Source organism: Pantherophis guttatus, chromosome 18, assembly GCF_059756535.1.
Source record: "Pantherophis guttatus breed Tessera chromosome 18, ASM5975653v1, whole genome shotgun sequence".
NCBI lineage: Eukaryota > Metazoa > Chordata > Lepidosauria > Squamata > Colubridae > Pantherophis > Pantherophis guttatus.
The window spans coordinates 9,908,132-9,920,966 of record NC_142080.1 but is presented as its reverse complement, the minus strand read 5'-3'; the positions used below and the strand labels follow the sequence as shown (position 1 = coordinate 9,920,966).

General features: G+C 47.5%; 1 protein-coding gene across 13 annotated transcripts in view; it reads left to right on the top strand.

Moving 5' to 3' along the window:
- Positions 1-12,835, top strand: part of ARHGEF2 (Rho/Rac guanine nucleotide exchange factor 2) — a 191,642-nt gene that overhangs the window by 136,147 nt on the left and 42,660 nt on the right. The window lies entirely within an intron of this gene.

The window sequence follows — 12,835 nt, the reverse complement described above, 5'->3', positions numbered from 1 at the left end:
TTTGCCATCGCGTGCCAAAAGTGGGGTGGGGGAGTCACGCACGTGTGTGCCCACACCCATAATTCTATATGCCCCACCCACCCCACGCATGTGCTCATGACCCTCCCCCTATGCTTTTGGCACGTGATGGCACAGTGGGCCTGGTAGGCCTGTTTTTTTGCCCTCCCCAGGCTCCAGAGACTTTCTAGGAGCCTGGGGAGGGCAAAAACGGCCTCCCCAGACCTGGAGGCCAGAAACCGCCCGTTTGCTGACTTCCAGTGGGACCGGAAGGCCCGAAAATCAGCTGGCCAGCATGTGCATGCACGCCGGAGCTGAGCTTGCGTGCCCACTGATATGGCTCCACAGGTGGCACGCGTGCCATAGGTTCGCCATCACGGGACTAGGCCACGCCCACCATGGCCACGCCCACCCAGCGATCAGGCAGAGAACCCCTTGCTTAAATTTTTGAAGCCCACCCCTGATTTTAAGCACTACAACCATGATTCCCTTAACTATTCTTTTCGGAAGACCTTTTGAAATATAGGTCGTCCTTGTCTTACGACCATAATTGAGCGTGCAGTTACAGTTGTGAAGTCATGAGGGTCATTAAGCGGGTCACCCCCTCCTGATTTTACAACCTTTTCCCCCCACATGGTCCTAAAGCAAATGCCACGGTCATTAAGCAAGCACCATGGTTGTTAAGCAAACCCATTGTCTCGCTGCAGGGTGGGTGTTCCTTTCCAGAAACCGGAAGTCGGGGTCAGTTTCTGGCAAAAAATGTCATCAATCCCAGTCACATGATTGTAAAATGATGCAAACCCCCATTAATGTGGGCTGGTTGCCAAGTGCCCCAAATGCAATCGGGCAGCTGCCAGGGTGGCCGTCGGAAGTTCGAATCGGAGTCAGCAGTCACGAAACAAGTTGCGAGTCAAGAACGACATGCATTAGGCCAGCCATCGATTTATGACCACAATTGAGCCCAAATTTATTGTGAAGTGAGATGTTTGTTAAGTGAATTTTGCCCCAATTTACGACCTTTCTTGCCCCGATTGTTAAGTGAATCCCCGCAGTTGTTAAGTTAGGGACACAGTTGTTAAGCGAATCTGGCTTCCCCGTTGATTTTGCTTGTCAGAAGGTCGCAAAAAGGGGATCGCATGACCCCGGGACACTGCGACCAGTCATAAATGTGAGTCAGTTGCCAAGTGTCTGAATTTTGATCACATGACTCCGGTGCTCCGGCGCCCGCGAAGACCAGCTGGCCGTGCGCATGTGTGTGCCGGAAACCAGAAGAGCAGCTGGGGACGGCATGCGTGCCCACAGAGAGGGCGTTGCGTGCCACCGGTTCACCATCACTGTTCTAATGTTAGGTGCCCATCTCAAATCCTGGGTGATTATAGAATCCAGAAACTTGAAGGACAATTCTACGTTGTCTAATATAGTAAAAGGTGGCAGAATAGAAGGGCCCCCTCCTCAAATCCATTCTCACCTCTACTGGTTGGGATGAAAGAGTGCATTTATTTCCCACCCACCCACCCACCCACCGTCCTCCAAAAGACATTTTTAAGCAACTCAGCAGCCGGAAACTCTGATTAACACCGGTTGTTAAGAAATAAGCCAAGATAACAAGCCTGATCACATACTGTCTCTTTGCTTTGTGTTGACTGTTTTTCTTCCTTGGAGACTGCAGGTAACCCTTAACTCAGGGGTGGGCTTCAAAGATTTTAGCAAGGGGTTCTCTGTCCGGTTGCTGGGTGGACGTGACCACGGTGGGCGTGGCCTAGTCGGCCTCCTGCATCACGGCGGGGAGGAGGGGCGTTTTTGCCCTCCCCAGGCTCCGGAGGCTTTTCTCGAGCCTCCGGGAGGGTGAAAAACAGAGGATTGTATTAGCTTTTTTTTTTTTTTGGCTGCTGCCTCTCTGATGGATTCCAGGAGGGGCCCTTCAAACAGAGCAGCCTACAGGCCCATGTCTGCAGTGCCGATGGCAGGACAAGCTGGAAAACTAATTTCAGATGCCTTCCGTTTGGCCTCTTCCTTGGCTCTGCTTAAAAGGGATTTTCCAGGTTTTTTTTGTTTTTGCTCTGGGGAAATCTGTTTTGTTTGTTTTTTTGGGCCAGGGTACTTCCTCCAGCAAAAGGTTTTGCTTTTTGCAACGTAAAAGGTGATCACAAGTAGTCCTCGGCTTACAACGATCCGTTTAGCGACCATTCAAAGTTCCAACGGCGCTGAAACAAGGGAATTCAGACGCTTGGCAACTGGGCTTCCCCCAGCAGATCAAGAGATTGAGGGAGATAAATACCTCCAGGGACAAGGCCGAGCATCCCTTTGCCACTCTTTGTACGTCCCACTGAGAGGCTTCTTCCCATCTGGTGTCATTTAGTAAAGCTGTTGGGCTGTGTGTGACCAGAGAGATGCGGGTTCAAATCTCCAGCTGGTCCTGAAATGTCTTGAATGATTTGGGAGCTCTCTCCCCCTCTCTCTCCTTCTCTCTCTCTCTCTCTTTCTTATTTCTCCTCCTCTCTCTTCTTCTTCTCTCTCTCCCTGTCTCCTCCTCTCTTTTTCTTTCTTATTTCCCCTTCTCTCTCTCCTTCTCTTTCCTTCTCTCTCTCCTCTCTTTTTCTTCTTCCCTATCTTTCTTTCCTTCTCTCTCTCTCTCCTCTCTCTCTCTCCCCCTCTCTCTCCTTCTCACTCTTTCTTATTTCTCCTCCTCTCTCCTCTTCTTCTCTCTCTCTCTCTCTTATTTCCCCTTCTCTCTCTCCTTCTCTCTCTCCTCTCTTTTTCTCCTATTTCCCTGTCTTTCTTTCCTTTTCTCTCTCTCTCCCCCCCTCTCCCTCTCTCTCTCCCTCTCTCTCTCTCTCATTTCTCCTCCTCTCTCTTCTTCTTCTCTCTCTCCCTCCCTCTCCTTCTGTCTCTCTCCTCTCTTTTTCTCATTTTTTCCTGTCTCTTCTTCTCTCTCTCCTTCTCTCTCTCCAGCCTATCCATAGGGCTCTTTGCTAAGCCTTCCCTTTATACTGACTACTCAGAACGAAGGGTATAAATGCAATAAATATCAGTAAGATTCTGTGATTCATAGGCATTCTTGTTCTTTGTCCTCATTTATTTTTCTTCTCTGGGCCTTTTCTGAAATTAGTGCCTCTTCCATGCCAACCGTGAGCCCCCCACCCCACCCCCAAGCCTCTTCCAATGCCTGGTCTCAGCTCTGCAAGCGGGAGAAAGAGTGTGAGAAGCTGTGTGGGTGTATCTCCAAATCCCAAACTCGGTGTGCGAAGGCTGCCTGTTCTGTGTGAGCGGCAACAACATGGCAACAGCTTTTTGCTAAGCAAGATAGCGCTGTTGAGATTTGTTATAAATCGGGGTGGACGGGATTTGGGAAGGATGGATCTCCAGGGAGTAATCTAGGATTGAGGTGCCCGGTGGCAAAGGTGCTCAGGAATTAATGGATTAAAAGTGAGCGGTGGCTTAGTGGCTAAGACGCTGAGCTTGTTGATCGACAGTTCAGCGGTTCAAATCCCAGCACCGCGTAGCGGGGTGAGCTCCCGTGACTTGTCCCAGCTTCTGCCAACTTAGCAGTTCGAAAGCAGGTAAAAAATGCAAGTAGAAAAATAGGGGACCCCCTTTGGTGGGAAGGGAACAGCGTTCCGTGCGCCTTTGGCGTTGAGTCATGCTGGCCACATGACCACGGAGACGTCTTCGGACAGCGCTGGCTCCTCGGCTTTGAAACAGAGAGGAGCACCGCCCCCTAGAGTCAGGAACGACTAGGACATATGTGCGAGGGGAACCTATACCTTTAGTACAGGAGTCCCCAACCCCTGGGCTGCAGCCCACTTATTGGGCTGTGAGCCATTCGGAACTGGGCCATGGAAGTGACGGGTGAGTGTGCACGCTCACACATCCCCACTTACACAAGCAGCGGATGAGCGCAAACGACACACTCCATTTGCACGAGCAGCGGGCACACATGTTTTGTGCAGGCGGCCGGCAAGCGTGCACCTGCAGCTCCATTTGTCGGCCACTTGCGCGGAACATCCAATCTCCCCTCCTTGCCAGTCTGCAAAGCCAGGAAAGTTTGGGGCTTAGAAAGAACAGAAATTTAACAGCTGGAAGACCAGCAGGCTGAGGCCCACCTCCACGTGTGAATTCAGACTTCGCATATTATTAGACAGATTTTTTTTTTTTAAAGAAAAGGATTCAAAATTAAACGTGCGTTTTGCAAAGCGTTTTAATTTAAACACTTGCCCACACGCTGAAGTCAAAGATACAGAGCTGCAACGCACACGACAAATTAACTCTCCCTGGTTGTGGATAGTGGAGGCAATGCTCAGTTTTCCTTTTTCACATTTGAACTGTGTTAAAATTATATCAATGGCGAGGGATAGTACTGTATTCCAAAGATGTTCAAGGGACATTGTTGTAGACGGCTCTCCTTTCTCTCATATTTGGCCCAAAAGGTGTACAGTTGGCCCTTGACTTGCAACAGTTCATTTAGTGACCGTTTAGTGACATCCCAGAAAAAAGTGGCTTAGGACCGTTTTTTCGCACTTAACGACCATCGGCAGCCTCCCCATCCCATGGTCACATGTACAAAATTCAGATGTTTGGAAACTGACTCATATTTATGACAGTCACAGTGTCCCCGGTGTGTGTGTGTGTGTGTGTCACGTGATCCCCTTTTGCGACCTTCCAACAAGCAAAGTCCATGGGGGTAGCTGGATTCACTTAACCAACCGGGTTGCTAACTCATCAGTGGCGGCGATTCGCTTAGCAATGATGGCAAGAGAAGTCGTAAAATGGGGCAAAAAACTCATTTAAGAAGCGTCTCACTTAACAACAGAAGTTTGGGGTTCAGTTGTGGTCGTAGGTAGAGGACTACCTGTATCTGTGTGTGTGATGCGCCAGACAAGGCTCAATATGGCACCTTTTTGTAAGAGAAATATCCAGGGGTGGGCCGCTCGGGGTTCGCAGGGGTTTGGGAGAACCTCTAGCCAAGATTCTGTGTAGTTCAGAGAACCCCTACATCCCACTCCTGGCTGGCCCCGCCCACCCCGCCCCTCCCTAACCAGGAGACCCCATGCAGCCCATTTTGGATTCAGGTAAGTGCAGGGCGCGCACGGAGGCTCGAGAAGGGTGAAAAACGGGCCTACCTGAAGTTCGGCCTCCAGAGGGCCTCCGGAGCCTGGGGAGGCCGTTTTCACCCTCCCGGAGGCTCAAGAAAAGCCTCCGGAGCCTGGGGAGAGCAAAAACGCTCCCCCCCTGCCATGGGGCAGGAGACCGACTAGGCCACGCCCACCATAGCCACGCCCACCCAGCAACCAAGCAGAGAACCCCTTGCTAAAATTTTTGAAGCCCACCCCTGGAAATATCCGAAGTGCAGGACTGGGAATTATGGGAGGCTTGCGAGAGCTCCACGGCTGTCTCTGTGCCCTTCCCTTTGCTTGTTATTTCACCCATTGGTCTCAAGCCAGATTTGGCTGATTTCCCCTTGTTTAATCACGGAGTCCGGCTTGGGGTGGGCGGCAAAGTTGCATTTGTGTCCCGGGGGGCCTTGGCAGCCAGGCAAGGGGCATCGTCTGGCTGAATGGTATCATTGTCTCCTGGCCCCTTATCTGGGACAGTTCTTGGCTTGGAGTTCCCCGGCCTTGTAACTTTCCTTTCTCGAAGGTGGGGGAGGCCTCTGTGGCTGGAAAAGTAGATCCTGCAGCCAGCAAGCTTTAAAACTCCTCGGTTTCCCCATTGAAAAGTCCCATGAAAATAAGCGATACCTTTGCAAAAGGTGCCGTTATCGTTATTGTTGTTAGTTGCGAAGTCGTGTCCGACCCATCGTGACCCCATGGACCATGTTCCTCCAGGCCTTCCTGTCCTCTACCATCCTCCGGAGTCCGTTTAAGATCACTCCGACTGCTTCCATGACTCCATCCAGCCACCTCCTTCTCTGCTGTCCTCTTCTTCTTCTTTTGCCCTCCATCGTTCCCAGCATTATTAGGCTCTTCTCCAGGGAGTCCTTCCTTCCTTCTCATTCGGTGGCCAAGGTATTTGAGTTTCATCTTCAGGATCAGGCCTTCTGGAGAGCAGTCAGGGTTGATCTCCTCTAGGACTGACCGGTTGGATGGCCTTGCAGTCCAAGGGACTCTCGCAGGAGTTTTCTCCAGCACCAGAGTTCAAAGGCCTCCCTTCTTTGGCCTTCTCAGCCTTCCTTGTGGTCCAACTTTCCCAGCCATCCATTGCAACTGGGAAAACCATCGCCTTGACTATACGCACTTTTGTTATATGTATATACTATACGTATTTTGTGCTGTTATTAGCCATAGCAATAGCTCTTAGATTCACATACCGCTTTCCAGCCCTCTCTAAGCGGCTTACAGAGTCAGCCTCTTGCCCCCAACAATCTGGGTCCTCATTTTACCCACCTCGGAAGGACGGAAGGCTGAGTCAATCTTTGTCGTTGTTGAGTTGTCCTGCAGTGAGTTGGCCCCATGAGTTGTAGTTCTTGTATTGGAGGCTAATTCATTGCTTACTGCCAGGAGTTCAATCCTGACCGGCTCAAGGTTGATTCAGCCTTCCATCCTTCTGAGGTGGGTAAAATGAGGACCCAGATTGTTGGGGGCAAATTGCTGACTCTGTAAACCACTTAGAGAGGGCTGTAAAAGCACTGTGAAGCGGGATGTAAGTCTAAGTGCTATTGCCTTCCTTCCTTCCTCCCTCCCTTCTCTTCTCTTCCCAGTGGTTAGAATGCAGGACTGCAGGCAAATTCTGCCCACTGCCAAGAGTTCAATCTTGACTGGCTCAAAGTTGGCTCAGCCTTCCGTCCCTCCGAGGTTGGTAAAATGAGGACCCAGATTGTTGGGGGCAAGAGGCTGACTCTGTAAACCGCTTAGAGAAGGCTGTAAAGCACTGTGAAGCTGTATATAGTAAGTGCTACTCCTAGTGTGAAGTGCTGTTTTCATCTTGGCTATTGTTGCTCCAATGCCTTGGCCTTTTGGCAACTAGGCCACTCTCCTCCCGCCCGCCCCCATTCCCACCCCTCCCCGCCCTGCGCTAATGCAGCCAAACTAGGATGGGGCAGGACAAGGGGAGGGGGGGGAGGGCAGCTTATGTATGTTGTGAGAACTGGGTCAACAGCACAATTCCTCTCATGTCTGAGAAAATATTTACAGACCCCTCACATCCTGGACATAAACTGTTTCAACTTCTCCCCTCTGGATACTGCTGTAGGGCATTGCATGCCAAAGCAATTAGACACATACATAGTTTTTCCCCCTGTGCCATCACTTTGCTGAACATTTAATTCCCACAGCCCTCTCTTAGGCCTAAAGATGTTTACCCATGTAGTAAGGCTATGTTTGTATTAGCCTTCTCATCTTCTTATCTTTCCTACTACCTTCTCCTATTGGTGTCTATGATTTATCACTTGTTGTATCTTATGATTACAGATTGTAAGAATAGAATGGAATGGAACAGAACAGAACAGAATAGAATAACAGAGTTGGAAGGGACCTTGGAGGTCTTCTAGTCCAACCCCCTGCCCAGGCAGGTAACCCTACACCACTTCAGACAAATGGTTATCCAACATCTTCTTAAAAACTTCCCGTGTTGGAGCATTCACAACTTCTGGAGGCAAGTTGTTCCACTGATGAATTGTTCTAACTGTCAGGAAATTCCTCCTTAGTTCTAAGTTGCTTCTCTCCTTGATGAGTTTCCACCCGTTGCTTCTTGTCCTGCCCTCAGGTGCTTTGGAGAATAGCTTGACTCCCTCTTCTTTGGGGCAGCCCCTGAGATATTGGAACACTGCTATCATGTCTCTCCTAGTCCTTCTCTTCATTAAACTAGACATACCCAGTTCCTGCAACCGTTCTTCGTATGTTTTAGCCTCCAGTCCCCTAATCATCTTTTTTGCTCTTCTCTGCACTCAAAACTGGATGCAATATTCCAAGTGTTGCCTTCCCAAGGCCTTATAAAGTGGTATTAACATTTCACGTGATCTTGATTCTATCCCTCTGTTTATATAGCCTAGAACTGTGTTGGCTTTTTTGGCAGCTGCTGCACACGGCTGGCTCAGCTATGCTCTATGATATGACCTATCACTTTTTTGATTGTATGTACACTGAGAGCTTATGCACCAGAGACAAATTCCTTATGTGTCCAATCACACTTGGCCAATAAAGAATTCTGTTTCTACTTCTACTTCTACTCTATTCTATTCTATTTATGGTGGCGCAGGGGTTAGGATGCAGTATTGCAAGCTAAGTCTGCCAGCTGCCAGGAGTTCGATTCTGTTTGGCTCAAGGTTGACTCACCCTTCCATCCTTCCGAGGTTGATAAAATGAGGACCCAGATTGCTGGGGGCAAGAGGCTGACTCTGTAAACCGCTTAGAAGCACAACGAAGTGGTATATAGGTCTAAGTGCTATTGCTATCTTCCCTCCCTTCCTTCCTTCCTTCCTTCTTCCTAAAGGTTGACTCAGCCTTCCGTCCTTCCAAGGTGGGTAAAATGAGGACCCAGATTGTTTGGGGGGGGGGCGGAGGGAAGAGGCTGACTGTAAACCGCTTAGAGAGGGCTGTAAAGCACTGTGAAGCGGTATATAAGTCTAAAATTTATTTATTTATTTATTTATTATATTTCTATACCGCCTTTCTCCCATAGGACTCAAGGCGGTGTACAGTCAAGAAAAATATAGACACACAAACATCATAAAATTGCTAAAAATGCCATTGCTATTGCTGTTGTTAAATGTATATGCCACCTATCTCCCCAATAAGCTGACTTTGGGCAGCTTACAAATAAAGAAACAATTTTATGTCAACACAAGGATGAGCGGAGGGCTTGGCAGTATGGAATTGCTCAGGGAGATCTGGTTTAACTCAGTTGGTGGCCAAGGCAAGGGAGACGTAACCAGGGAACTTCATATCCTCAGGGTGCACTTTGGTGCACTGACTGGCTGCCTTAAAGCCACTGTGGCAAAAACGCATTTGACCCTGTAGGGCTTTTTGCAAAGACAGTCTCACTTCCTTTTAATGCTTGGAGTCCTGCCCCATAATGGGGAATTGGCTTCCCCAATCTCAACTTTTCTTCCTCTGCAAGGAGAACATGACGTCGCTTCCTCTTCTGCTGTGACCATGTGGTTTTCCGAAACTCTTTTGCTTTTGCTGCTGCTGCTGATTCCGAAAGCTTCGGTTTTGAAAACAACTTATCTGTTGAAAATGGCCCCTTGAAGGAGAATCGGTTTAGTCGTAAGCTTTTAAATAGATTTACAAGAACTTAACAAAAGTTTAAAAATCACCAATATTGATACTAAGCCCAGCTAGGTGGTAACACATCATCAGCTTTGGCTGAACTTAAAAGTTAAGTAAATGGTTTGAGGTTAGTCAGGGGATCACCAGGAAATCCAGAGCTGGAGAATAGACTGGATAGTCATCAAAATATCTCAGAGGAAGTCAAAAGGGGAAGGAGGGGAGGGGAAGAGGAGAGGGGAGGGCAGGGACAGGGGAGAGGAGAGCAGAGAAGAGAAGAGAAGGAAAATGAGGGGAGGGGAGGAGAAGAGAAGGAAAATAAAGGGAGGGGGAGAAGAAGAGAAGAGAAATGAGAGGGGGAAGGACAAGAGAAGGAAAAAGAAGGGAGGGGAGAAGAGAAAAGAAATAAGAGGGAGAAGAGAAGAGAAGGAAAATAAGGGAACAGGAGGGGAGAAAAAGAGAAGAGAAAAAGAGAAGACAAATGAGAGGAGAGGAGGAGAAAAGGGAGAGGAGGGAAAAGGAGAGAAGAGACATGGGAAAAGAGGAGAGGAAAGGAAAGGAGAGAAGAGAAGAGAAGAAAAATTAAGGGGGGAGAAGAGGAGAAGAGAAATCAGAAGGGGAAGGAGAAGAGATGGGAAATGAAGGGAGAGGGAGAAGAAATGAAGAGAAGGAAAGTGAAGGGAGGGGGAAAAGAGAAGAGAGAGGGAAGGAGAAGAGAAGGAAAATGAGGGAAGGAGAAGAGAAGAGAAAAAAGAGAAGACAAATGAGAGGAGGAGGAGAAGAAAAAGAAAATGAGGGGAGAGGAGGGAAGAGGAGAGAAGAAAAGAGAGAGGAGAGGAAAGGAGAAGAGAGGAGAGAAGGAAAATGAGAGGGGGAGGGGAGAGGATCCCTTTGACTTACAGCCATTCATTTAGTGACTGTTCAAAGTTATAATGGCACTGAAAAAAGTGACTTACAACTGGTCTTTACACTTAATGAATGTCTCCAACATCACATGATCAAAATCCGGGGCCCTTAGTAACCAGCCTGTATTTATACCAGTCGCAGCATCCCACCCAGGGTCGTGGGACTGCAACCACTCGCAACCTTCCCAGCTTGGCTTCTGACAAGCAGTGTCCATGGGGGAAGCGGGATTTCGCTTAATGACCATACGTCAGAGTGTGTGTGTGTGTTTCTTCAGAGCCTGCCTGGCCTTTTTGTTTTCCTGGCATGGAGTCGAGGAGTTCTTGTGGACAAGAACCAGGAGGTCTCCGTGATTGTGAGGCATCCTCCACGAGATTCTCTCCAGTTTATTCTCTCCAGGTGTAGCGTGTCCTGCTTGGCTGGGGGGGTTGGACTAGATGACCTACAAGGTCCCTTCCCGCTCTGTTCATCTGTTAAATCTGTTATTAGCAAGCCAGCTACAACCAATGTGGGGCTTTTGAGAGTGGGGGGAAAAGGGTTGGTGGAGAAATTGAGCCTCGGCCCAAACCCTCCCACCCTCTCAGCACAGACCGACATCCGTAAGCAGCTGTTTCTTTAAAACTCCGCAGCTCTCCCCTCCTGCCCTGCCCTTCCCTTCCTTTCCCAGGACAGACATAATCAGGAAATGCCGCGTTGACCAGTCAAACTCTCTTCCTGTTCAGATCGCTTCCTCCCCGCCTTGTGTTTCTCGAGGGACGTTTTCTTGAGTCACTGAATTGGTGACGGTGCCACGTTTCTTCTTCTTTTTTTTCTTTTTTTCAAAATATATATATATTTAAAATTTTTAAGTATTGAATATATGAATAGTGTGGCATCTGCGTAACATTGGTTTTGATACGGAATAACAGTGATGATATTGCTAATATTAGTTGCATTAATCATACTCGCATAATTATAATGATATTATCAATATTAAAAATTAATGTTGTTAACATGTTAAGTATTTGCTCCACCATGTATATGATCCTTCATCATTTAAGTATTCAATATTTTAATAGACAATACTAATAACCATATTAAATAATATTATTTAAGCATACATAATAAAATCATCTTTCAACTTCTGATCTTTACATCTACCGTGTTTTTCGGACTGTAAAATGCACTTGAGTATAAGACGCACCTTAGTTTTTGGGGAGGAAAATAAGAAAAAAAAATTCTGTCTACCAGATTTAGGATAGGATAGGATAGGATAGGATAGGATAGGATAGGATAGGATAGAATAGGATAGAATAGGAATAGGATAGGATAGGATAGAATAGGATAGAATAGGATAGGATAGAATAGAATAGAATAGAATAGAATAGAATAGAATAGAATAGAATAGAATAGAATAGAATAGAATAGAATAGAATAGAATAGAATAGAATAGAATAACAGAGTTACCAGCATCCATTTGGCTAGCATCCTTAGCCAACAGCCTGGAACAGGTATATTAGCCTGATTAAGCACGAGCAGCTGATTGGCAGGTGGATCAGCTGTTTCCAGAGGTGAATTTTAGCTGGTTGTGAGCGCGTGCACTCGTTACGCTCACACGTAGGGTAGGACCAGAAGCAACGGGTGGAAACTAATCAAGGAGAGAAGCAACCTAGAACTAAGTTAATTTTAATTTTCCTGACAGTGAGGAAAATTAATCAGTGGAACAACTTGCCTCCAGAAGTTGTGAATGCTCCAACACTGGAAGTTTTTAAGATATTGGATAACCTTTTGTCTGAAGTGGCGTAGGGTTTCCTGCCTAAGCAAGGGGTTGGACTAGAAGACCTCCAAGGTCCCTTCCAACTCTGTTATTCTATCAGCTAAAAATGCTAACTATGACTTAGCATCAGAGGTGGGTATTCAGCAGGTTCTGACCAGTTCTGGAGAACCGGTAGCGGAAATTTTGAGTAGTTCGGAGAACCAGTAGTAAAAATTCTGACTGGCCCCGCCCCCTTCTATTCTCTGCCTCCCGTGTCCCAGCTGATTGGGAGGAAATGGGGATTTTGCAGTATCCTTCCCCTGCCATGCCCACCAAGCCACGCCCACAGAACCGGTAGTAAAAAAAATTGAATCCCACCACTGCCTAACATGATCTAATGTCAGGTGTAACAGCAACAGGTGGACAAATGCAGGTTCCATTTTGTACTGAACTCGAGATGTGTATGTAGTCCTGGAAGCCAATCTGTTTGGGGGGAGAAAGGGATATTTATGTTTTTTATATCTAAAGACCGTCTCCTTCAAATCGTCTCTATACAGCCATAATATAGAAGTGGTTTGCCCTTATCTGCTACCATTTTTATTTATTTATTTATTTGCCTTTCCAGTGTAACCCAAAGGTGCTTTTTTTCCCAAAAGGCAACTGGATTTTCTGGTTTTTCTTTTTTTCTTTTCATCCAAGAAGCTTCTTCAGCTAGGATAGTGGGGAATGGAAGGATCAGTGGAAGGATGGAGGGAAATGGAAGGACCACCATCCAGTCAGAGCCGGAAGAAGCTTCTTGGATGAGAAGCAAAACATCTTCAAAGAAAAACCAGAAAGTCCAGTTGTCTCTTGGGGGAAAAAAAACAACAACCACGACTTGAGATGACTAAAAATCTCCATAGACATTTTCCAGTGTAACCAATGGCCCTGGGATTTCCTGGTGGTCTCCCACCCGCCTGCTGAGAAGTTCAGCTTTAGGAGATCAGTCAAGCGCGCC